The sequence below is a fragment of the Anas acuta genome, chromosome 7 (assembly GCF_963932015.1).
Source record: "Anas acuta chromosome 7, bAnaAcu1.1, whole genome shotgun sequence".
Classification (NCBI taxonomy): Eukaryota; Metazoa; Chordata; class Aves; order Anseriformes; family Anatidae; genus Anas; species Anas acuta.
In genome coordinates, this window is record NC_088985.1 from 28,188,979 (window position 1) to 28,214,571 (window position 25,593).

General features: G+C 46.8%; 2 long non-coding RNA genes across 2 annotated transcripts; one reads left to right on the forward strand and one right to left on the reverse strand.

Moving 5' to 3' along the window:
- Positions 1–8,874: 8,874 nt before the first annotated feature.
- On the reverse strand, positions 8,875–10,356 carry LOC137859455 (uncharacterized). Its single transcript, XR_011098286.1, has 2 exons — positions 10,090–10,356; positions 8,875–9,333 (listed from the first exon to the last, which is right to left on the reverse strand). It is a non-coding gene; the product is annotated as an uncharacterized lncRNA (long non-coding RNA).
- Positions 10,328–24,168, forward strand: LOC137859454 (uncharacterized). The gene is made up of 3 exons (XR_011098284.1): positions 10,328–10,501; positions 19,154–19,226; positions 21,270–24,168. It is a non-coding gene; the product is annotated as an uncharacterized lncRNA (long non-coding RNA).
- The last annotated feature ends 1,425 nt before the right edge of the window (positions 24,169–25,593 follow it).

The window sequence follows — 25,593 nt, forward strand, 5'->3', positions numbered from 1 at the left end:
TTGGGTTGGGTGGCTGGCCCGGCTGTTGGGCAGCCTGGAGGCTCTCCTCAGCTGAGGCTCTCCATGTTACTTCATTTCTGAATATTCCCTGCTCTTTCACTGCTGGAAAAGTTCAAAGACTGCAGAGATTGCTCCTTGATTACAGCCAGTGCCCTGGCAGACAGCTCCGCCTGGAGCTGTGGCACTGCTTCTGCTGTGGACCTTGCTGTGCAGCTGGTCTGTGGTAACGCCTCTGTGATGTGCCAGGTATCCGTAGCTGCTGCCGCTGTGCCTTCCTTGCGGTGGTAGAAATGGAGTGAGGAGAGAGCAGGGTCAGCAGAGAGCATCGACCAGCTCACAAATGCTCCACGAGCAGATCCTGACCCCTCTGTGAACTGCGAGGGCTGTAGTCTGAGCCCCAGGAAGACAAGGTGAAATTACAGCTGTGGGGGAGTGCCTTAAATCATGTTTCCTTGGGTTGTACCGTGGCTCCGGAGCCTGGCCAGTCCCAGGGAGAGTGCCCTGTGTGGGCCGACATAGGGGGTGGATGGCCACGTAGCCCAGCAAGCCCCAGCAGAGCCATGGCTTTGGGCTTCTCTGCATGAGGAGGGAGCTGGGCACAGGCACTTCACTTCTGCTGTGCAGTGCCCTGGTGATACGGAGCCAGTTTTTGTTTTTTCTCCTACCTTGTGCCATTCCTGGCTTTTCTGAACTGCCTTGACCTGAGCATGAGGTTTGTCTCAAGCAGAGGAGGAGACCTGCTGCCGTGGGCTAGGGGATGGTGGGAGGTGTTGAAAGGAGATGCTGATGGTTCAGCTGGTCGTTCAATATCCCTTCCTTCTCAGGGGACTTTCTTGGCATTTGAGCCATCGCACATGAGTGCTGATTTCCCACAGGAGACCACCAAAGTGTGAGGCCAACATCTCATGGCAAGGCATACAGGGAGGTGAGGTGGGTCACAGCATGCAAAATCCAACAGAGCAATGTGAGGACAAACCAAAAAACAGAGCAAGAAGTCATCTCCTTCACTTGAGCAGAGGCATAGATGCCTACCAGTAAAGGCATAAACTTACTGGCTTCAAACTGCTTAAGCTGGCTCTGGTTTAGTCTGTCAGTGTGGTGGTCAGCTCCATATTGACCAGGTTAGGAGACACCATCCATGCTGGGATGGATCTGAGGTTCTGCTCTCCCACCATGACTCTGACAGTGGCCAACAGCAGATTTTAGGGAACACGGAAGAGCAAGGACCCTTCCCGGGAGCTTTGGGGATCGATGGATCTTCAGGGACTTCGTGGGGCCAGTGGTGCCCTCTGTGAACAGAGAAATTCCACTAACATGTGTTTCCCTTCAGCAGTGCTCCGTGTCAGGAGGTCTGGATGGCTTTCAAAAACGTGTTTTGAGTTGAATGCAAGAGTTATGGGGTAAATGAGGTTCACCAGGAGTTGAGGTGAGCTGATCTAAACATCCCCGCTTCCCTGTGTGCCATTCTTGCAGCATTTGGTCTGCATCGGTTCAGGCCCAGCCGGGGCATTGCATTTGCAGGAGTAGCCCTGCAGTCCTCCAGAGCTGTGTGACCTGCTTGCTGTTGGGTTTACTCCCAGAGATGAGTAACATTTATTTTAAATCAAATTCTACATGAGAGAATTGATTGCTCCTTTGCTGGTCGAAACACTTGTGCTTTGCTGGGCTGTGACTTTATGGCCTTTTTCCTATTTGTTTTTCAATTGGTCTCCACAGAAAAAAGAAAGCCACCACTGGACATTTCTGACAAAGTAATGCCAGCTGAAGGCTGCTTTGCCTTCAGCTGCATGCTTGGAGCTGCTGCAAAGCATTCGTGTGAGGCTTGCAACCTTAAAGTGCCACTGAAAAACTCCCTGAGTAAAAAAATAAAATAAATGTACAGATCAATATTGAAAACACTGCAGCCAACCTTCTGCTTTGCTGCATCGACCAAATGTCTTCAAAGAGTGAAATGCTGAATTCTGGCCTTTTATCACCGGGATGACTTTTGCCATCAGGAAAATGTAGACAAATGACTCCTGTTCCAGACCCAAGCATGCAGGGTCGGCCGCAGTGATGCTGATCCGTGCCCCTCACCTCACGGTTACCCCACAGGAGTTATGGGGCACCTCTGTGTGAAGCAGATATGTGACCTGGGATGGCTCCTGGAGCTGGGTTTGCCAGAAGGAGCTTGCTGCTGGTACAGGCATGGCCGTGCAGGGTCCTGCTTGAGCGGGGTCCTGCTCGCCCTCCCAGCACTTCCCCCTCAGCCGTCAAGCTGCTGGGCTTTGGGGCTTCCTCACACCCTAAATGCAGAGGTGCTGGGGGGTAGGAGCCTACTGCAGGTAACAGGGGGAAGCAGGTGCTTCTGATCCCCTTGGTTGTGGGTTTGACCAGCAACCTAAGCACAAAAGCTTAACTTTCGGAGAAGTTACTAAAAAGCAATCCTGCACTTATTATTTTCAAAGACTGGCTTTTAAGCCCCAGATTTTGTGGGGCCAGAAGAGCTAAAATAACCAATATAAACTGAATAACCTGACTTGCTCACACTGAAGGATTTAGTACCATCAGGGCTTTGGCACTGCTGCCACAGGATGATGAAGATGCTTCCAATACATTTTGAAGAGCAGCATAATTGCTTTCATCACCGCCGCTCATCGTCTGGGTGAGATGCCTTTAAAACAGCTCAGCAGAGAGGAACAGAAGTGCTCAGTGCTGCCCTGCTAAACCGGCCGTGCACTGAGGAAAGCAAGGTAAGCAGTGCTGTGTGCAGGGCAATCCTTCATCGCTGCTGGCTCTACTGGGGCTAATTAGAAAATGAGTTCTGGCTGGTGTGACTGGTAGGAGTGGGGCTTGGTCCAAGCAGGATTTCCTGCCATAAAGTAAGGTGTTTGTTGCAGATGCAACGGTGGCAGCTGCCTTCACGGCCCGGTGTTAATTGGCTCCAGTCCTTTGTGGTGGAAACGATCTGTTCCTATTTTAGCCCTCACTCATCGTCCCCAGAAGTGCCCATTCCTGGCCTGTTCCCATCACCTTAGATTCACGGATTCCTGCGGCTGGGGATGCAGCATTGTCTGGGAGCGTGTGTCTGGGGGGTAATGGTTGGGGTAAACCTGAGGCCAGCAACCTGACATTACGATTACAACTGGGACTGTGAGGATGGAAAAAACCCTTATTAATTGCCATCCCAGTTGGGATGGCATAAACTGTCATGTTCACGTTATCAGATGTTTGGAGGAAGAGGTGAATTTTTAGCCGTTGTTTATACAGACCAAGATTTAATTAATATTAAATAGATTAAATATTTGATGAAAGAGACTGGAATTAAATATTTAGCTCCCTCTTTCCCCCAGATAGCAGCCCCAGTGGATGTTTGTGTGGGCTGTAATGCAACAAACATCTTCTGAACACCAGAGAGTGTTCAAAGACCCAAGCTGCATGGGAGCATCATCTGCAGATGGGAATTAAATTACTCTGGGTCCCTCTTTCTACCAGCCTGCATGGGAATCTGGCAGTCCTTCTGGGCCTGCTGAGCCCCAAAGTGCTGCTTGTCACTCTGCTCTCCTGCTGTGTCTGTCTTGAACCAGCAAGGAGGCTTCGTGGGGAAGGGCTTTCTCCATACGTTAAGAAATCCTGGGACATGCACTGGGCGTTTTTTTCCCCTGTGGCTGCTGGTGATCTCAGAGCAGAACTGCGATGTGGTCACTTGAACGGCTGCGCTGCTCTTGGTGGCATCGCTGCCAGCCAGCAGGTCCCCAGGAAAGCTCCTCCTGCGTGGGTGGTTGTGGCTTAATTGGGGAAGAAAACATAATAAAACTTAATGCGCTTGGCATTTCCCTCTTTGTCAGACCAGAGGAAGAAAAAACACAGCAAAACTGAGCTCTCAGCCCTCGATTTTTGCTTGCAGCACTCTTTGAACAGGCCAGTGATAAGCCAGAATATCCAGAAATTCATTGTGAACTGCAAATACGGTCTTGTAAATTAGGCATGGGCCCCTTGAAGCCTGCCCCAGCACCTTCCACGCTGCTCAGCTGGTGCTGGTTGGATTATTTATTGACTATTTTTCTTGATGAACGTGAGCTTTGCCTCTCCCTCCGTGGCTCTGCACAGCTCTCCTTTGGTCAGGGCGTGCCTTGTTTTGTAGGTGGTTTATCACCTCTGGAGGTATTAGGACTGTGATCCCTACCTTCACCCTGCCCAGGCCTCTGCATGGAGCTGTCAGAAATCAGCTGCTGGGCCTTGGGTGTAGGTATTAACCAGAGGCAGTCTCCTGTGCCAAAATGCACCTGCCAGTGAGCAGAGACTGAGAAAAGGGCTCGTGGTTTGGGCAAACCAAAGGTCCCTTAGGAGCTGATGGTGCTGCCTGCCCGTGTGCTGGCAGTTCAGTACGGTTCCCTACAGAAGAGAGAGGAATTCATGTCACAGTTATAAACCACGTTCGGATATCTTATAAATATTGCAGCGCGCTGCTTTATCTGTAAGAGCCTGGCATTGCTTTATAACCTAGAGTGACAAATCCACTCTGCTCCTGCAGCAGCAGATAGGGTTTCACTTGTTCGCACAAGGCTACTTACTTAGTTAAATTATTTAGAATTTTTCAAGCGACTTAAAGCACGTTGGGTCAGCAGGCTTGGGCAGCCGGGGCCTCTCTCCAGGCACGGAGAGCTGGAGGGGGATATATAGGGTTTTGTCCTAAGGGCACCTTTCCCAGGTCTGCTCCCTCTTTTGCTGGGTAGTGTCTGACTGTGCTTGGCACCACGCTCAGGGTTGTGCCACCACAATGTGGCTGACACGGGGGTAGGAGCAGGTCTGTGAGGTCTCATTGTCTCCCCTCAGATGGAAATGTCCCTTTACGTGCCATAGCGGGTGATCTGCACGGGTTGGTGTGAAAAGGGCACAGAAGGAATAGCCGGAATGGGATGTGCTTAGCTTGTGGGAGCTGTCTGAGCTCTTAAGGGGACTTTGAATAGCTGGGGCCCGTCCCCAGCAGGAGTAAATTGATAAAGCCCTGTTGAAGTCTCTGATCTTCAAGCCCAGTTCCCACACTTCCCATTTCGCAGAAGGTCAGATGGCAAAATTTAGAGCTGGTCTGCTGGGGCAAGAGGCTGGATTAGATTATTCCCAAACTCCTCCTCAGCCTGAGTTTTTTTGAGCCTATATCCATGTGGAGGGAATTTTGGTGGCATAAAACCGATCTGTCTGAGATGCAGATCCTGAGCCCCAAGGGCATAAGCTCTGCTCTCCTGGCACTTCTACTTCTGGCCTTGACACCTGCACAGGGGCCACCTCCCTCACTGGGGACCTCAGAGCAGCTTGTCCTGTGCCCAGGGGAGCTGGTGCCCCCGAGCAGACAGCCCAGGGTGCTGGAAGGGGATGAGCAGGGGTATGTTCCCTTCACTGCCCAGGCTTTCAGTGCTGGTGTTTGGCCCTCTATGGAAGGAGTTGCTCCCTTCTTTTCCCACTCTCCCATCCTACGGCAGAATCTAGTTGATATGTTCCTGGGTTTGGGTACACTAGGCTTACTTTAAAACCATGCCCAACATCCTAGCACGATCCACATCTGCATCTGCCGTGGTGGGGAAGGGAACCCCGACATGGGGCCCACGGAAATGGTCCTTGCTTGGGGCAGGGGCATCCCCAGTGCTTGCAGCGTGGCCCAGAACAGTGATGAACCTGTGGGCCTCCCCACACTGCAGGACATGTGTGGGCACCTGCAGATGCATGGAGAAGGAGCCCAGCCCCGTGGCTCCCTGCCTTCTGCTCTCCTGTTCCTGTGGATGGAGGCTGGCCAAGGCTCAGTGCAGACACAAGCCCCCCCAGCTCGCCTTGCCACTGGATGCTGCTGCAGCACCTCCTTAACCCAGGCCCTTTTCCCAGGAATCTTCTTTTAAAAAAACAAAACAACCAACAACACACCAAACCTGTCTTTGTAGCCAAGCAGAGAAAACGGCTCCCCAGGCAGATTGCTGAGTGCCCCAAAGATACCAGAGTCCTGCCGGTGGCTCCCCTTCCCATCCAAAATGCTGCACGAGGATGGGCCGCGGTGCAAGGGACAGGTACCCGCTGTGGTGGGAAGGCCTCGGGAAGGGGCTCCTCTTGGTGCAGGGCTGTCCGTGGCACCACGCGGCCGCTGGCTGATCTCGCCATCAGCCTTATATGGCCCTCGGCTTGGGGCTTCATCCACTCGGTAAGAAAATTAGGTTACGGCTGAGCTGATTGTATTTTTGCCATCTGACACACATGCAACTGGAGCCCACGGAGAGTCTGATTAATGCTCTTCCAGGGTCGGATTGTCTAATGCAAACAGCTTTAAAAATATGACTAAAGTAGGAAAAGAAACTTGGAAAAGACCCCATTTGGGATAAAAGCAAAGAAGGCTATTTTTTGCAAATACCAGTATAGCTTCTTCTAAAAATATTATCTTGGATGTCTGCTAGAAAATGAGAACCAAATGTGATTCCGAGCAGCCTAACACAGCCTGCCACTTCAGAGGAGACGGGAAGGCAACCTCTCGCCGTGGCAGGGGATGTGCTTGCAGGCAGGCACCCAGGGGCATGGGTGGGCACAACCCAAAGCTGTCAGCTTCGGGGAGAAACGCAGGTGGGCAGGGTTCGCCCAGGGGCAGCTGAATTGCAGGTTCATCAGCCGAATTGCTGGCAGCCATCTTGGGAGAGTGCAAGGGTTTCTAAGGAAAGGAGTTGCATGCTGTTAATATTTTTAAAGTTATTATTATTATTTGTTAAAGCAGGAGTGACATCACAGAAGGAGAAGAAGGAAAGATCCTTGCAAGAGAGGCCGGATCAGAGCCATCTTTCTGTTCAACCCCTTAAGCTAATTTTTCGCCATCCTCCCCTCTCCGGCGTGCAGTTTCTGAGCCTTCCAGAAGCAACGAGGTGGCTTTTCCCTCCTTTTCACGTGTTTCTTTGCCTCAGCTTCCCAAGCAGTTTCTTTCTGAAGCCAGCAGCTCCAACAGCTTCTGTGAACGCTGTGTTCAGAGCGAATCCAGGTTGTAAACAGAGATGCTGGTGCCAGAGCCCTGAGAATGATTGAAAACCTGCAGGGTACTCCTTGGTAGTAACTCAGACAGCATGCAAGTAGTCTTGGAGTGTTTTCCATCTAAACCTCTCACTAATATAATATTAATCTCTGCTCCAGCTTTGCCCTTTCCAAGCAGTGATCACAAAGTCCTCTGGGCCTCCTCCTAAGATCTTACAGGGGATTTTTTTTTTTTCCTTTGGAGCTGATGAGCGTGTGTTTTGTTTGAAAATAGACAGATTGCATGCTTTTCCACCCCGGTCTGATGGTTTCACCTCATCTTCTCGATGTGTATCAGGGCAAGTCCTGCCTGCTGCCTTTACCACCAGAGCACGGCGACAAGAGGGTGCTGAGGCCACTGGCCTGAAGAGTTCGCACATCGTGTGGCACCGGGGGCTTCCCCAAAGGACTTGTCTGCAGCACAGTACGGCTCCACAGGGGAAAATCTGTCTTGGACCTGCCTGGTGAGATTCAGTTCATCTGCCTCTGGCTGCGGGGAAGTGCAGGCAATGTCATGGGGGGACCAAGAGGTCTGGATCGCGTCAGCAGTCAGCAATGTGTGATCTAAGAGGAGGTCAGTGGGTATCAGCTGCACGTCCCGAGGGGTTTTGTAGGGGTCTCACCTTCATTAGACAACTTCATAAATCCTTTGGTATGATGGCAAAAGAGCAAGGGAGAGGTAAGGTGGCACGGGGAGGGCCAGGCGGTCAAGTCCATTGAGTCCCTTGGGTTGAGGGAGGTGAGCAAGGCAAGCTCTTCACCTTGGCAGCTCAGAGCACCCTCTGTGCCATTGACTGGCAGTGTGGTCTCCTAGCTGACTTGCCCAGGAACATATTAACCTTCACGGGACTTAAATAGACACCGTGAGCTGGAACATGCCATATCCTGTGAGCTGGACATCAAGAGAAATCCTCATTTCTGAAGAGTCCTTTCAGGAACACGCCACATCACTATCATAGGAAGAAAGCTGTGATATTTCTTCAAGCTGTTTAAAACAGATAAATAACCAAAGGGAGTGCTGGGAGCTTCTCAGAACCCAGCTGGGATGCCCCGCACAAAAACAACAAAACAGCACCAGAAGGCATTTTTCTGGTGACATGTTTTGCTTCTGTCACTATGTGTAATTTTTGTGATCACTTTGTTTTGCCCAACTGTGTTGCTTGGGGCATGGTGGGGAGGAAAATCCATCTTTCAGTAAATACTCTTCAAACCACCTGCTGTCACAGCAGATTGCTGTGTGTCTCTGTATTCCCAGAGAACAAAACAATTGCAAGCCTGAGCTTTCAGGCCATGTTGCTTACCTAATGCTGGCCTGATTCTTATGAGAATCTGGATTTCCAGGCTGGAGGAAGAGGAACATCCTTCATCAAAAGCACCTGGGAGGCCCTGTTTTTGTCTTTCTCAGACATCATCAGCACGAGGAGAGACTTTTGCATTTGCCTAGGAAGAACACAGAAGTTGTGTCCACGTTTTTTCTCAGACATTCAGTGACACCTCAACCTTTTTGCCCTGGCATGTGAAATGTGTGTGTGTTTCTGGATGCTCAGGTGCATCAGGAGCCTTTGATGGCTTTTTATTTGAGCTCTAGGTTTCCCCTCTTCTGGATCCCCAGTGTCTAGCCCTGTTCTGCAAAGGCAAGGACTGGAAACCCACTCCTGAGAGTGGGTTTATCTACAGTGGCTATATCTATGCACAAAGCAGCTGATTTTGGAGGCGAACGTTTGCTCATCTTTATGCACGTCACAGCTTTTTAATGTATGGCATGACCACAGTGCATCTGGAAATAACCCTGCACTAACTGCTTGCTTCCTGGCCTTGTCACCAAATCCTTCCCACCAGGTTATGGCCACTTCATATCTGTTTTCTTTTTCTTTTTTTTTAATCTTCTTGGCAGAACCATTCCTGGTTGATGCAGCAGCTGCTGGGGAGGAGAGTTTGCAGGGCAGCGCTTTGGAGGAGTTTGTAGGCTCAAGGTTTGTGTTTCATTCTTTGCGTGGAAGCACAAGCTGCCTCCCTGTGGTGATGGCCAAATCAAGCCTGAAATGTGACAGAGCGCTAAATGAGACACGTGCAATTTCACTTTGTCTCCAGCATCCAGTCCAAGCTGGTGATGCTCTCCCACGGCTTCCCACAAGGAACCTCTTTAGTGACGTGACCAGCCAGTCCAGGGCTGGAGGGGTTCAGCCTCAGACGCTGGCACGAAGCGAGTTGAATCACTTGGAGCAGTCACTTTCTCTTGGCTGGTGGTGAAGGAACCTTCTGGCCAGCTTGCTGGGGGATGCTGGTTCTGCAGAGCTGCCAAACTGGCAGGGAGAAACCCTGTCAAGGAAGGAATAACCTGCTTTCCTGGTGGGCTCCATCCCAATTTACCACGAGAGGCTGATCATTTGCAGCTTTTTATAATATATTAAACCTTTACAGACTATTTAAATAAGCACAACAACATCTGAAAAAGAGCAAAGCTTGGCAGGTGCATTTCTCATGCACCTAGTGTTTGGATATGCAAGTTTGGCATGCAGTTCTGGACAGGGACTACAGTAAGAGTGCAGAAGATGACAGCAGTTGCTCACGCACCTGCTTGGACTTATGAGCTGAGAAAAAAGCTCTCAGCTACAGGATGTTCTTAGGGTTTGCTTGCTTGCTCTGCTAAGCCCAAAGCCGTGCCTAAGTTTTAAGAAAAGTTCTTTTTCCTCCACCTTCCCATCTCCTCCCCTTCCCCATTTCACACTGCTAATTGCACCGGCAGGATGCCCTCCAGGCTGAGACTATTCTGAGTGCAGGGTGAGAGGAGGGTGCTGAGAGGAAACAGCAGGCTCTGCATTTTCCTTCGCTAACGTGATTGGGCTATGATTAACGCACGTGGAAAATAATCAGCACATTTGGCTTAATTTTGCAAAATTATTAAAGGAATGAGAGGAAGGTGAAAGGAGAGATGTTTCTTCTTTTAATTTTTCTTTTTTTTCTATTTCATTTTTAGGAAGGAGGTCGGATGTTGTGTGAACATTCATCATTAAACCATCACAGTCGATATTAAAAGGAAGAGGGGCTTTGGAAACTGGGATTGTTATGCCTTACCCTGAGCTGGTGATCACCTCTCAGCCCTTCCCTTCCTAAGTGCTGCTCAGCCATTAAGGGGGTGACCACAGCAAATTACTGCTGGTTCCTGGGCAAAACACACCGTGTCTGAGCCGGGTCATGCAGACTGCTGGAGCTGAGCACATCACAACGATGCTGGCCTTTGCACAACCACTGCTGATTTTGCATCCCAGCCCCAAATTAAAGAGAGCAGGGTGCACCTGCTCTCAGTCAGTGCTGCTTCGTCACAGGCTGAAGTACTGGGGTCAGCTGGGTAACCTTGGGTGCCCAGGTGCCCCTCATCCTTACACTCATCACCAAATCTATTTCCTTTAAACCCAGGTTGGGTTTAGCTGCTTATGCTGTGTCCATGTGTTTGGTGTGAGCATTTTGCTGATGGTTCCTGTTGCTGGTGAGTTCAGCGCTTCTTGGCACTATCTTTCCAGTTAGGAAGGAAATCATAATCTTGTTTTGTGGGCTGGAGTTTTTATAAATCTCTCTTCCCCTCATATCTTTAAATAATGAAACATTGACTTACTGGAGAGATTGTAATATTTCTCCAAATTTTATAATGCACTAAATAAAACACAAAAATTACTGATATGAAAAATATTAGAAAAGCCTATTCTGTGATTATAATTGCATTTCTTTCTGATACAGGAAAGTATGCTGGCTGTTTCCTTTAATTGTGCTTTTTTATTACTTTGAATTTGCATTTTTATTTATTTTCCATTTCTTGTAATTCCCATTTACCAACACAAAATTAACACTTCTTGTCCCTGCTGAGCTCACTGCTATTCCCTTCAGCTTCCTAATTCTGCAAATGCTGGCTAGGGCGTTAGCCTGGTACATTTCTATGGGTGCCTGCATCTGATCAGAGAAATTAGTGTCCCAAAGTGCTTAATTGCAGAGTCCAGGGATCTCATTTGGAATACAGACAGGCATCTTTTGATCTCTGAATCAAGCTGCCGAGAGCAATTGGGTGCTGTGGCACTTGACAGTCTTACCCTGAGGTATTTCCCTGTCCCAGCTGAGTGCAAGGTCTGGGGTGCTCTTGCTTTGCCAGAGCTGGAGGTAGCATGGGTGTCCTGCTGCCTTTTGGGGCGCAGCGAAGCCTTGGGAGTGGTACATCAAGGGAACACCCCCACCACTGTCCTGCCTGCCATGGTGCTGGTGGGGCTCCCAGGGGGATTTCAAGTGCGTAGCTGGGATTTGGATGTGGCACTGACGCTGCTGCCATGGGGAGGTGGCAGCCCCAGGGGGCTGGGGCACAGCACAAACCTTGCTGGGGCTGGGTTTCTGGGGACAGCCTGAGCATGTGAGAGCAGCAGTCAGTCACAGCATGGTTAGATTTCTTCTTTCAGATGTTCTGCAGTGATCCCTTTTGTCTAGAGGGTGGAAACTTGCTGTTGACCCATCCTTGCCAAGCAAGGTGTTAATCCTGGCTCCTGCAGGCTCCCCGTGCTTGCAGAGCAGGGTGGGGGCTGCGCAGGACCTGCATCCTTCCTCAGCTGCTCTGAAACATGTGGGACTGAGAGAAACATTTCCAGGGGCTCTGCCCTTGGAGTTGTTTTGCCCAGGCTGACAGGGATGAGCTACCAGGTAGCCTGGAGGATGTATCTCAGAGCTCCTCAACAGAGAGGCATCTGGCCGGCGGTGAGAGCATTCATATTATCCCCACGGAGAGAGCATGAGGAGAGAGATGTGGGCTCTTGCTGCAGACTTAGGGACTTGGCACACAAGAACAAGTGCACGGGTTGTTCCTGGAGCTGTTTTCCAAATGGATGAATGTTCACCATCCCTGCAGGGCGTGCTGGTCTGGTACTAGCCCAATATATCAGAAGGGAGAGTTTTTTTTTTCTTTCTTTTTTTTTTTTTTTTTACTGGTGAAGTAAATTTGCAGAATAAATGGTTGACTTTTTTTTTTCCTCTTCTCTTTCACGACAAGCAAAGAGCCTGCGGTGGTCACAAGATCACTTCAGCAACATCCTGACTCAAGCAGCTTGTTGCGTTGTTTGTAAAAGTCCAATTTTCTTTTTGAGGGAAATCAATACAGCTCATTACTTAGCTGAGAAAAGATCCCTGTGTCAAGCAGCTGCTCATTCCACTGGAAGGCAGCCCCCGAGCGGGCTTAGCCACTTTTCCTAAGATGGACAACAGGTTGATAGCCTTTGTCTTAAATTATCCCTTCTGAACTAAAACTGCCCCACTGAGAAGACCGATCAGCTTCCCGCAGGCTGCCAAAAGAGCTACTCCACAAGTGAACACCACCAGCGCTGGGCAAAATGGGCACTGGGGAAAAAAAAAAAAAAACAACCCCCCAGCAAAACACATTTTTTACAGCTGGTTTAATGACTGTAAGTTCTCATGCTGCTTCTACATTATATCCTTTCTTCTGGGCTCCGGCTACTTCATTTTTGGCTTCAGTGCTAGGATGTGGGATTCAGTGCTACGAGGCTAAGAGCTATGTAATCTTTGTATAGTCTGTCTCAAGTGGTGAGGTTGGTCTCAAAGGCTTGACTCAAACTTAGAGTGGGTTTAAGATCTTCCTGCAAGTGCACGAGGTGTTTTAAAGCAGCTTTGGGAGCTGAGAGGGCTGTTGGGCAGACAGTACCTTTCCCTACCTGTGTGCAAGGCCTTGGGGGCAGCACTATCAGCTCCCAGCCTGGGAGCATTCTCACCTGCCTTCCACCGTAAATATCTGTTTGGTTAATCGTGAATTTATAGGTAGTGAAAATTGCTCCTTGCTGTAGCCCAGCTTCAGGCTCCAGTCCTCCAAGCCCTTGACAGAAGTTGCTAGTTTAGGAAGTTGGAGGAGAAAATTGCTCCTCTATGAAATGGAGAACAAGGAGAAAAGCACATTGTGGCTTCTGGGGAGTAGGACCGGGGAGTAAAGGCTCACCTCTGCAGTGCTTGGTCTGAGTTCTGAGTAAGGCTAACAGCAAGTTTAGCAGAGACCTTGCACTGAGGTAAGCTAAGTGACAAGTTCAGTGAGAAACCAGGGCCAGTGCATGGAGAATTACTGGCCAGGGAACTGGAGAGGGTTGCCTAAGCTTTGGGGTACAGGTTCAACTGGCTAGGAGGAACTGCAAAGAAGGTAAATTCTGTTAAATTCTCTGCCTTTACTGCTCTGAAACCAGAGCAGGTGATAAAAGTGGTAGTGAGGTGTATTTTAAGAGAGCCATCAGCCAAGAAATCTTTCTCTCCAGATTGTTGCTGCAGCCCAGTGCAGTGGTTGATTGCAAGAGGAGGTCACGGATGTGCTGAGCACGGATGAGTCCATCCCTCCTCTCCCTGTCTGTCCTCTGAACAGAGGGAGGGAAACAGACCCTCACCTCACCTCGGGTGAGCAGGCTGCACCTCATGAGCGGTCTTTAACAACTTGTTCCAGATCGTAGATCATCCTGTGTGGACTGTGAAGAGACCAACTTGCTTGTATCACCAGACTCCTCTGGTGTTTGATGATGCTTATGATTGCAGCATGTTGTAGCGCTGTTATTTGACTGCAATTACAATAGCATGGGTGGTGTTATGCCTGACTAGCTGATTAATCATCTGGAGCAATAAGCGGATCTTCCTCCTCTCTGATGATAATTAATATGTGGAGCTGGATCACAGTCGTCTGAGTGAGTGTGGAAGTGATCATGGCAAACCGAGATGTGTTTGGCAGCTTGAGGCTGCGGGAGGACAAACACACGGAGCTGTTGGGGCAACTTTTCTCTCCTTGCTGTGAGTTCTGGGTTGAGCCGGCCCTGATCCACCTCAGGGAGCTGCATTTCAGTGGTGGGTGTCAGAACCGCCAGAGACGTGTTGGGCCAGTCAGAGTCATAAGGGGATGTTTTGGTTGCAGGGATGCTCAGCAATGCCTTGTCCTCCCTTCCACTCTTGAGGTGCCTGGTAGCTGATGCTGCTGGGTTTTCTCTCACCACAACAAATGTGTAGCTCATTTTTGGGGGCAGCAGACACCAGGAGTAGCAAGCAGTGGAGTTTGAGAGGATTTAACTGGGATTTGGTATGTTTTCTTGGAGGATTTGCGTGGGATGGTCATTCCGTGTGTGTGTATATATGAATATCAGGCATCCTTGTTTCTAGTCCACCTCTTGTCTTTCTGTTTGACCTTGGCCCAGAGCCTCTGGACCACCATTTCCTTTCAACACTGTAAAGTTTGTTTTCAACATTAACTGTCTCTTCACACGTGTGTATGTGTGTGTACACTAATTACACCAGTCATTACCAAAATGTATGCTGTTTTTTTTTTTTTTTAAAAGGTCTGGCTTTGAGGACAGAGCCATTTAGGATTGTGGGATGTAAAGCTCTTTCCTTCTTGCAGTGGTTAACCAAAGAGCCCTGTGCCAGCATGTCTGTAGCTACCCAGGAGTGAAGGGAGGAGAGAAATTCATTAGTGTGATTGGATTAAATACCTGCTGTGCTGGGGACCTGCCATGATGGCTTAGTGCCACTGTTGTCTCCAAGCAGGTGGAGTTGCTCTCTGGTTCTCCCTGCAATCTGGGTCAGATATATTCAGTGCAGATTGCCTGAAAGTAACTCATGGTTTTGCTTGTGGGAATTTACAATTCAAATCAAGAGCAGTTGCAGCCTCTCTCTCCCTCATATTGTGATTTTCTTTACTCTCCTGATACAGTAAAGATCAAGATGAAATATTAAATGTCCTCCACAATGTAATTATATCTGGCTGGTTGCAATCAATTCCCTCTGCCTCATACGGTTTGCTACTGCTTCTCCTTTCCCTTCGCTTCCTGTAAAAGACAATGGGGCTGATTCTCATCTTCCCTGTGGGCTGGAAAGGAGACAATGCCAGCTCCTACATGGACCCACCAGCTGAACAGGAACAACTTCTGGAACTGAATTCTCATCAAGAGCCCCAAGCAGTGCACAGACAGTGTGGAGGATGCAGCTAAGCTCAGGTTAAAGAACAGAGAGATCAGAGACCTTCCCTGTTTTTCTACCGTAATCTATGTGCCTGCTTCAGAATATTTGGATTAGAAAAAGTGATGATGACTCTACTTGCCAAAATAGTCCATCTATATGTGTATATATATATGTATTTGTCAGCAGAGACACTGGTCTCTAGTTTTCATAAAGTCCAAAGCAATGTTTTATCTATTAGGCTACAATTAAACAATGGTTTCAAAAGCTCAGTCACTTTCAGGCAAATGCCTGTTTAAGAATACTGCATATTAAAACATTTCTTTTCTTTTGTCCAGAGAATAGGTCTGGAAAGGCTTTGTAAGGCAGAAAGCTTTCTGTGAACTTCTCCTTCCCCTGGTGAAGAGATCAAGGTTATGAATATCCTCATCAGCCTTTTCATCCGTTCCTTCTAAACATGTCAAACAAAATCCAAGACAAATCCCTATTATCAGGTGCGGAGGCTGGTACTATCATTAGCAGGTCTCTTTAGGAAATTAAGGCCATTATTCAAGACACTGGTGACTGCAGCTGTTGGTGAGGAGGGGAGGTCTTGAGCTCGGGTGGGACTGATCACCTGCTTGTGACTAGCTGCTTGCTTCTGTGCTTTTTCGTTGCTATTGAGCAGTGTGCTCACAGAAAAATCCAGAGGCCATCTTTGAGAGATTCTTCTTGGGACTTTTGAATAACGATATGATCTGGCTATTAGTGGTGAACGTCAGCTCATGACATATTTAAGCTCCATATTTCAGAAGTTTATAAATACCTCATCACCTATTTGGGTTTCGTTCAGTTTATATGGAGAGTCAGGGCAACCAGTCTGGGGATATTCCTGGAGGAGTATCCCAATCTGTTGGAAAATGGACAAAAGAATCTATTGTAAAACCCACCATCTATCACCTTCTCTAGTTTGGAAACTTTATTGGTTTTGGAGCTTTGAACCTTCTGCTGTAGGCTACAAGACTTATCTTCCCAAACCCAACAGCTCTTCATCAAGAGAGACCAGACTTTAAGTTCCACCTCTGCCCAAGTAGAGCTGACCCTACAGATCTCAGTTCACATAGACCAGTTAAACACTGATCGTCACAAGAAGACTGAAAGGAAACATGGTCCTAATATTTGGCACTGATGCCAAGAAGGTGACAATGGGTGCTGATGGATGTTAAATGGATGGAAAATAGATGTTAACCCACTTAATAAAACCAGTAAGTTATTAGCTCTGTACCTCTTCTGCCAGACACCGTAACCTGCAGGACACAGCTGTGTTACCATTTGTGTTACTGTAACTCTGGCTTCATTACAAATAATCTAGATTATTGTCACCATGGGCTGAACCCAAGATCACTGCTCTGTGAGTGAGGGATGTTTGCATCCTATTAGGCAGGAGTGGAAGAAAACCTCAAGCACGGCAGGAATGAGGCATCAAACAGTCCCCAGCCTGCAGCCCTCTCCTTCAGTGCCTCTCTCCCAGGGACCTTCAGCTGCTCCTGTAATATAGGTGTAATAAGACTACAACGCATTTGTTTAAAAATTAATCAGATCCTTCACGACACTTTAGTCTTTGCCTTATCTGCTGGAGCCTTGCAGATTACTATGTTTACAGCTGCTCCTACTGCTAATGTGGTTTTGTTTATGATACAGAAAAAAAACATGTAATTTTTTATTTTCTCTTTGCTTCTCCTGTTTTATATTTTTTTTGGCATCCATCTAGAAGACCGGAGATAACTCAGATGAAAAGGAGTCAATTATGTGGTGCCTGGGATACTAGAAGTCTGGACTTTATGACCCAGGAAGTTTCTCTCTGCACCATGCTCCCAATTTGTTGGATTTTTTTCTTTAATATCAGCAAATAAAATAACATATCCTGGATACTCTGCAGTCAACAACATTCACTTTATTGGCAGTAACTGGCTTGGAAGCTACTATATCTCCAGGACTTTTCCATTTAAAAATAAATATATATATATATTTAGATAAATATATATATGATATATATATATTTTTTTTACATCAGTTAAAAATGTTTTTTTTTTTGCTTTTCACGAGAATTTGAATGTTTTCTGACATCAGATATTTGAACAGCTTCTGAAATGAATCCAAGCCAGGAACTTTCCATTTTCCAATCTGTGAGGAGCATGGTATTTTAGAAATGCCACTGATACAAACAGGAGAAGAATTAGGTCAGCAATAAGTCCTTGGGAGCTCCCAGCCACTGGCTGCTAGGACTGTCAAGTTCTTCTTCCTAAAGATTAGATTTATTCCTGACTTAGGGAGGTGTACACCTTGGACAAATATCTCCTACTAGCGTGATTGCAATGCTTAAGTCTTCCCTCCTGAGCAACTTTCTGTCTAAAATGGCAAGCAGCCAAGCAATAATGGCTGTGCTTATGAGACTTTTGAATTTTTATTAGTGTTTTAAAGTTGTACAGAAGCTTACAAATTTCGGTATGAGAAAGTATTGAGAAGCAGGCTCAGAGTAAAGTCACCATCCTTTTTGGTTGGGTCCTAGGACAGTAGGTGTGAGGGATATTGTAAGGGCAAGAGTGTGACTTGTTGAAAGGTACTATAAAATGGTTCTACTTCTGTTGAAGTTTTATTTCTGGACACTGAAAGCACATTGAAATATCCTACTTATCATGCAGTATAAGACTATATATTGTATTATTTCGGCATGGTATAAGATTGTGCACAAATATTCATTACTATATTTGAGAGAGGATTTTTCATTCCTTGTTCTTTATCATTTTTTACCTGGAAGAGGGCTTGGTTTGATGTCCCTGCCTGTGTGGAATAGCCTGTGTATCTCTGCCCAAGCCTGGCTCTGCTGGCAGGGTCGGGACCCAGTCCTGGACCCAGAGGAAGCAGCTCACACTCTTTCTAGGAACTGCACCCATCGGCAGTGCCCTTCCGAGGGGACGTTTTCTGAGTAGCCAGTGGGGGAGAGCTGGTCCGCAGACATCAGTCTGCAGGCTCAGGGCTGGTACCCAGCAGAGTTCTTCAGAAAGAAATATTACGGAAGGGAAAAAATACAAGAAAAACAGCAAATGCAGGAGACAACAGCAGTAGCCCTAAGTATGTTATCTTAAGGGAACTGAAAGTCCTCTTGCTGCACCACAGCATTTTAAGCAGAGTCATTAGTATCAATCTTCTTTTAATCTATAATAAAAGTTAAAGAGAACACAGCACAGCCCATGCTTCCCTTACTGTTGTGTACCCAGAAGATAGAGTGGATTTAATGTAAAGTGATCCTTGTAATCTGGCAGAAATAAAATCCTGAAGGCAGGAATTGATCAGGTAAAGGCGGTGCAAATACCTGCTCTGAAAGCTTTCTTTGGATACAGTAATTTCCACAGGCATCAGGAAGCTGTTAGCTAATCAGACAACGCTGCACCATATGGTTTGCTGTTTAGTTAAAAGAAAAAAAAATGTGAGAAAGGGAGAAAATCTCAAAGCATGCCATCAGCAAGTGTGAAATGTCCATGCTAAGGTTCTCTGAAAGAGGGGAAAGCCACAGCCAAGGCTGTGACTCACTTGCTAATTAGCAGGGCTAATGGCACTGCAGAAGCTGCTGGCTGGGTTTCAGATGTGACCAGCCATGTGGCCGTGTCATTCACCATGGGCCAGCCCAGCACTGCCCTGAGCATGCAGAGCAGGTGTAGAAGAGCCAGACCTTCCTTCCCCATGCAACTTTGAGGTATATCGGAGGGTGCTTCCAGAGGGTTCTGGCAGTCCATCTCCTGCACACACCAGGCTCAGCCAGGTGCTGAGTGTCCCAGAAAGGACAGGAACCCTCATGGAGTGCTCTGAAGGCTGGAGGGGCTCTGTTTCCAGCAGGCTTGGCTCTAACCAAAGCAGCAGCAAATGGTGGTAGTTTGTGCTTCAGCTAGAGGCAACCCACCAGGGGTTGGTGTTACACAGGCTGCTCGTGGGAGAAGCTACGTGCAGCCCACAGGGAGAGTCCTGTAGAAACCAGGTGCTCCTGTAGATACCTTTGATCACCACTTTTCACACTCACGTGTATATAACCAATATATTATATTGATTATATTATACTCCAATATGTAGAGACTGTATTTTATAGATCATAGATTATATTTTGTTCTGGGTGTGTTATAAAGTCTGTTTTCTATGTCTGTAGGTTCAGATCAAGAAGTGCTGAAGTATTGTCCCAGTCTCACCAGATTTACAGGCTGAGGGTGCCATAAGATGAGGTAAAATCATCTCCTTGTTGACTACTGCTCACTAATCCTCCATCCTCTCCAATCCAACTGTTAAGCACTTACCAGTTATCTGTGCAATGTCTGCCGCCTGTAGGGCCCTTTTTATGCTGATTTAACTCACTAACCTGGTAGAAAATTTACTACATCAGGACAAAAAAGTGTTTTGTTTTAAGCTGAATTCATGAGTTGATTTCGTTCCTGGTTTTATTTCCATAGGTGAGTAGGAAACCTCCTTTTAACTCATTAGTGGGGACTAATTCTCATATCTGGTTTTATCTCATCTCATGAACCATTCTGTCCTGGATCTCCTTTTGACAAGTGTAGGTACTTGCAAAACGAAGCTCATGACTTTTGCCTCCTCTGTCTAGAGAGAGTGTTTTATCACTGCAGATGGATGCAGGACTGAACGTTTCCTTCCCAGCACCACGCGGGGCTGGGCTGCAGGCTGCTTGGAAAGTGCATGAAATGCACAGCTCTAATGTTGGGGAGGGCAAAACCATGGACAAATAAAGGAATTGTTTTTATGTGCACTGATGGCAGGGGACTGACTGTGTGTCAGGTTGGGCACCAATGGGTTATTTGTTTTTCCTTAGATTTGTATCTCCCAGAGCTGGTTTATTTTCTTTAAGCAATTATTTGTTGTTGCACAGTGTTTTAAATATACCTGCCGCATGGCTGCTGGTCTGTGCAGGGAAAAGTCTTCCCTGTACGGCCCTGCTCTGCTCCATCCTCTGGGCTACCCTGGACTTGTTGCAGGATTTAACCCCTGTTAATGTTAAATGTCTGTCTTGGTGCACATCTATAGCTCCTTCCTTCAAGTGTGTCTTGAGAGCATGGTGAAAGGGACAGGGGCTTGACACTAGAAGGATGCCTGACTTCTGGACGGTGGAAATGTTCCTGACAGTTGTTTTCTTCTCTTCGTTCATCCCTCAGCTGTTCCTCTTCTCTGCTACCAAACTTCTTCCTTCTTTCTGCCTGAAGGCCCTCTGAGAACCCTCCCAGAATTACGTCCCTTTGCCCATATTCAGCTGTCTTCTCCGCAGAGATACTTGGAAGAAATTGGTTCTCTTGGATCTCAGCCCATGAACCCACCTATGATCTGATTCAAGTGCAATTATTAAAGGCTAATGATGCTCCATTGTCTTGAATTATATCTATATTGCATGATGTAATGGAGAGCTATCAAACTAACTGTAAATGAATTTAGTCAGCACAGTAAGCAGTTTAGTTAAGCTACCGTGGGGCTACTAAAGGGCTAATTTACCCCCTCTAGAAGCAGATCAGCAGAGACAAAGCTTAATCTGGCGAGTGCAGTCTATGTTCATCCAAAACTCAAGCTGAGTTACACTTTCGAGAAGAAACCAAATGAAACAGCCTGGATTAGTCTACAGAGTAAGGAAAAAAAAAAAGGCTCTTGTTTTGTAATAACATTTTTTTGTAGCCTCAGAGCTAAAGGATACTTTGCACCTGTGTTTAATCAGCAGGTGCTATTCACTGTGGGCATACAGGTGTGGTAGTTAGGGCCAATGGCAATGAATATGCCCAGCCTGATACAGAAATAGGAGTACTGTTTTGGGGGGCAGGGAGACCAAAAACAGTTTTGTCCAAGGAAATCTGTGTGTGGGAGAAGTGCTGAGCTGGACAAGAGACAGCTCACAACCCGTTTGTGGGAAGAGCTGTTTGAGATCATGGCTGCAAAAGCAAATGAGCAGCGTGAACCTGCCTGGGAGCTACCTGGGGTGAAGGACAAAACTGAGAGGTCAAGTGTTCCCTGCAGTGAAGGCACTGGTCTCTTCCTTTTCTGTTTCATTAGTATTCCCCGTGCTTCCTCCATCTGTCATAGTCTGCATCAGACATGGAGGGATGAAATCACCCTTATCATTTCCCCTCCCACTTTAAGTGAGAACTGCTTGTGCTTTGTTTAATTAAAATACACTGTTGTTGTTTTCAGTATTCGTTAACAGCAGGATTAATCCAAAGCTACTGTACAAAGAGAACATTCTGGCACCTTTAACAATAAGCTTAATGTGACAGGGTTCTCAGGTGTGACATCTGGGCTGGAAGGCAACGTTGTGGAACTGTCTCCATGTGCATTATTGTGTCTTCAGATGAAATGATGGCTTGTCTTCATTTAAATGGTCCTTGGAAGAAAGCAAAGCTGAAGTGCTGAGCATCTTATAGGTTAGCTTGCAATGGGCATCTGTGGATTTTAGGGAAGTCTCCAAGACTGGAAGAGTTAGCAAGGTGAGAATCTCAGAGCAGAAAACTGAGTCACTGCTGCCTGAAGTATAAGTGGAAAGGAGAAGGGCAGAAATGCCACCCGTACAACAAAACTAGTTTGCCAGGCAACTTGGTATCAGACAGCACAACTTTTCTCCAAATAGATACAAACGGACAGTGACGAAAGCAGTAGATAAGGGACCATAGGTTAATGCTGTTAGAGTCTACTCTACCCTTGGGCAATGGCAAAGACTGTGTTTGGTCATGAAATGCGGAGACGTCACCACATTCCAAGTGCTGTCTGCAATTACGGATGTCGTAGATCTCTTGTGAGGACATGTGTAAGGGGAAATGTTTCCCATAGCTGGAGAGATTTCCATGTAAAGATTCCTTCTTGTCTTATGCCCTGCGCCAAGGAAAACAGGGTGCTCGGGCAAGGGAATCTCACAGCAGAAAGAAATGAGTCCATGAATGAGCCCACTGTAGCACCCGTAATGGGCATGAAGGCATACTGGTCCTGCCTGTGGGTGGGGGAACTGGAAATGGGCACCGGACATAGCCCTGCCCTTCGGCTGGCTGCTGTTGATTCTGTCTCAAAATAGAAGAAGGAGAAAGCTGTAACAAACTGCCAGGCTTGTCAGTACTGGAGGAAAGAAGAGAGAGAAAGAGAGGATGGAAGGACAAAAAGAAACAAGGAAGGGCAGAAGGAGAGCACTACTCCTTAAAGAGAAGCTTACATCAATCCCTGTATTTCCGAACCAAGACAGTCAAGTGTGAAAGTCACGATGAGCATTCATTACCCCTGGCAACCTGTGGTGATTAATTCTCCCTGGCAGCAATACATAAGCTTATGGCAACGTCCAGCTTGTGGCTGGAGCTCTGCATGCTGGAATGCAGAGACACAATAGGGCACAAATACTTGCCTTATAGGTGTTAAGGAAGTTGAAGAAGATAAAAAACAGTGCCATGGGAAACAGAGCAGTTAAGTGGGAAAGGTGAAACAACAAATCATTGGCAGAGATTGCTCCTCCTGGCACCAAAGTTCAGTGCTGCATCCGCAGGAGAAATCACCTCTTCCAAGAATGACAGATACCCTCCATCTATTGTTTCATAGCTCTTCATCTTCCCTATGGTGCCACAGGAACTCACCGCCATAAAGTACTTTATTAGCTTAGTCCTTAAATGCTCCAGGAAGGGAATCAACCTGGCTGAGCTCTCCCTACTACACTGAAGTAGCCCAAGAAATGCGGAGTCTGGTTTAGTCTGACAACTCTATAAGCTTTTTTTCACTACTGAAAAGAGGGATGCTGGTATTTATGTAACAGCCTGAAAAGTGGATTTTCTCACCACACTTTTTCACCCTTTGCATTCGCAGCCTTTCCAGTTGTCTTCCTGGGAAAAAGCAAAGAAAATACCCGGCCACCCAGATAACAATCCTAGTCTCTCAAACTCCTCCACCCTCTAGGAGACCCTGCTGTGTGCCTTGTGGCTTAGGGTCCTCAGACCAAATCAGGGATCTGAATCTAGATTGCAGTAGCAAAGGATCTTCAAAGGGAATGCCTGATCTCTCACTCTGATAGGCATAGAAATCCACTTAAGCGCCCTGCTACTCTCAGCTCTGGCTATTGAGGCTGACAGAGAGGAATGCTGTCTCAGAGTACGCCCCTTGGCCACTCTTGATCAAAGCCTGGATCAAAGTCTGGCAGCTGGTATCCAGAAGCAAACAAACAAATGCACAGGTGAAGAAACGAGGATCTGAAATTTGCCCTTGGGTAGCCAACCTCCTATATCAACACTGTAAGTATTCTCAACCATTAAATAAAATTTGAGAAGATAAATCCCGAATATAAGAAATTAAAATCAATAAACTCAGCGAGTCCTCCATGTCACAGTTCAGACTCATAAAGAGATACAACCACTAAATCCCTCCAGTGCTGCTCTTTCACAATTGCACACATTAAGAAAAGGGAGGAAAGAGTTATATGAAACATTTGGCTGGGTATAGGAATCAGTTATCTTAATGATGCAATATCAAAAGGAAATATAGTCTCATTTAGAGATCTACCAGCTACAGTCACTACAATACTCCCCGAAGGATGGTAACTATTCTCACAGATGCCTAGAAATTAAGAATTATACTCTCGCTACATTTAATATCCTAGCTGTACTTTCAAGGATCATCTATCTTAGTAAAGCTTTGGGGATCTAATTCAATTGCTTTCTGTCTGCCATTGCTTATTTATAAAACACGTGTCCTTCTGATGATACTCTGTTCCAGTGGATCTCCCAGAAGATGGAAGAAGAACTTAAGTTATTCAGTCTCCTGAGTGATGAAAAAGAAAGATTTGATCTGCTCACCATGCCTCTATGACTGCATCCTGTCCTTAACTGTCTTGTTTTGCAATGCAAACAGCACACCTAAAATGTGCATTTTCCTCATGCTGATCCAGCCACGTGGTAGGACAGAGCCATACTTGTCTTTAATACTTTGTGCTGGTTGTTCTACTAAAATGAACAGCTAGTGCGGAAGGAACATCTCGTGTGTTACATTTGTTTACTTGTGTGCAAACAAAGAATAATTTATATGAAATTATTAACAGTTGACGTTTATGGGATGACTTTACCAGGAACCCCAAAGTAACACCAAACTGATAAGCTATGCACAGACAGCTGAAATGCAGCCTTTCCTCAACTGAGACATTGTAGTCCTTGAGGACATCATATGTATGCGCTTATGATACAGTCAAAATACCAGTGTAATGTGTGAGAGTAGGGAAAAAAGAAGGACTCAGTGTAAAACTTCTCAGCAAAAAATCTGTGGCATGGTGCTCATGTGTGGGAGCGAGCCCAAGGACACAGTGCTATGGGGAGACTGCAGAGTGGGAAGGTAGGACCTTAGAAAGTGCTGAAAAGTGAATGGTGGGAACGCAGGATCCTAAGGAAGGAGGGAACATCAGCAGTCCTAGGGGTGGACTGGGTGGGACAAGGAGCAACGAGGTGGTGGTGAGAGGAGAGACACTGAGCCTCCTTCAGCTGCTAAGCCTGTAGGCACATTGTTACTTATCTAAGCTGGGTTTCCACAAAGCAATTAAAAATATTAAAAGTATTACAAATGCACTCAACTTGAAGGGTGTAAGTACTCATCTTGGATTTAATGTTTGCATGCTTAAAACTAAGTGTATGCTTAAGCACCTTTCTGAATGGGAACATTAACTGATAGGTAGTGTCAAATGTCGGGCCAACAACTATGTGTAGGGTCTTATCAGCTTCCTGTAGAAAACAATTGGCAGTGCCTTGCAGCCTTGAAAGCTACTTCCCTCAGCAGTCTTGAGTATATTGTTCCTCTGATTAACAAACCACAAGATAGATTTCTTTCCAAACATCTGATGCCTTGTGAATAATTTTCTTAATCAAAATGAATAAGCAGGAAGCACATATTTTATCATTGTTGCTATGGTACTGTGAATTATTGCATTTTTTACTCAACTGCTCTTGTGGTTTTGTTCAGTTCTAGGAAATACGTGAAGAAATCATGCTGGATAAAGCTTTAATGTGATGCTATAGGAGTTTGGATTCAGCTGGCTACCAGATGCTGAGTCATAAAGGAGAGGGATGTTTCGGAGGTAATGGATTATGGATAGCATCTGTAGGACTCGGTAGTTATTTTTTATTAAAAATCAGTGATTTATGTTGGTGATGACTCTTGCTTGCCCAAGATCACTGTCAGATAAAATTTCTGGTCAACGTGGGAGAGCTTCTGACCCTGGCAAAGCACCAGCACCAGCTGTACAGCTGCTGATGCAGGTCTTCGGGCAAGAGGGAGACAGGCTGTAACACCAGCCTGTGCGTGTAGGGGAAAAAGATCTGTTGAGTCTGGAGAAGTGAATAAGGGCAAAAGTGGAAAAAATTTAACATTTGTTGATTAAATCCTGCCTAGGGAGCACGGCCGTCTGCCATAAAAGTGAGAAACTGGCACAGATCAACGGCAGAACCATGCAGGGAGAAGCACAGCTGTGCGGCATCGCTAAATCCAGGGGTGAGTGTGTGTGTGTGTGTCACAGCACAGCTTGGGGCTCTCCCAGGTGCTCTCAGGCTGTGAACCTGCACTCTGCCGCTGCACTACGGCCACCGGTCCTTG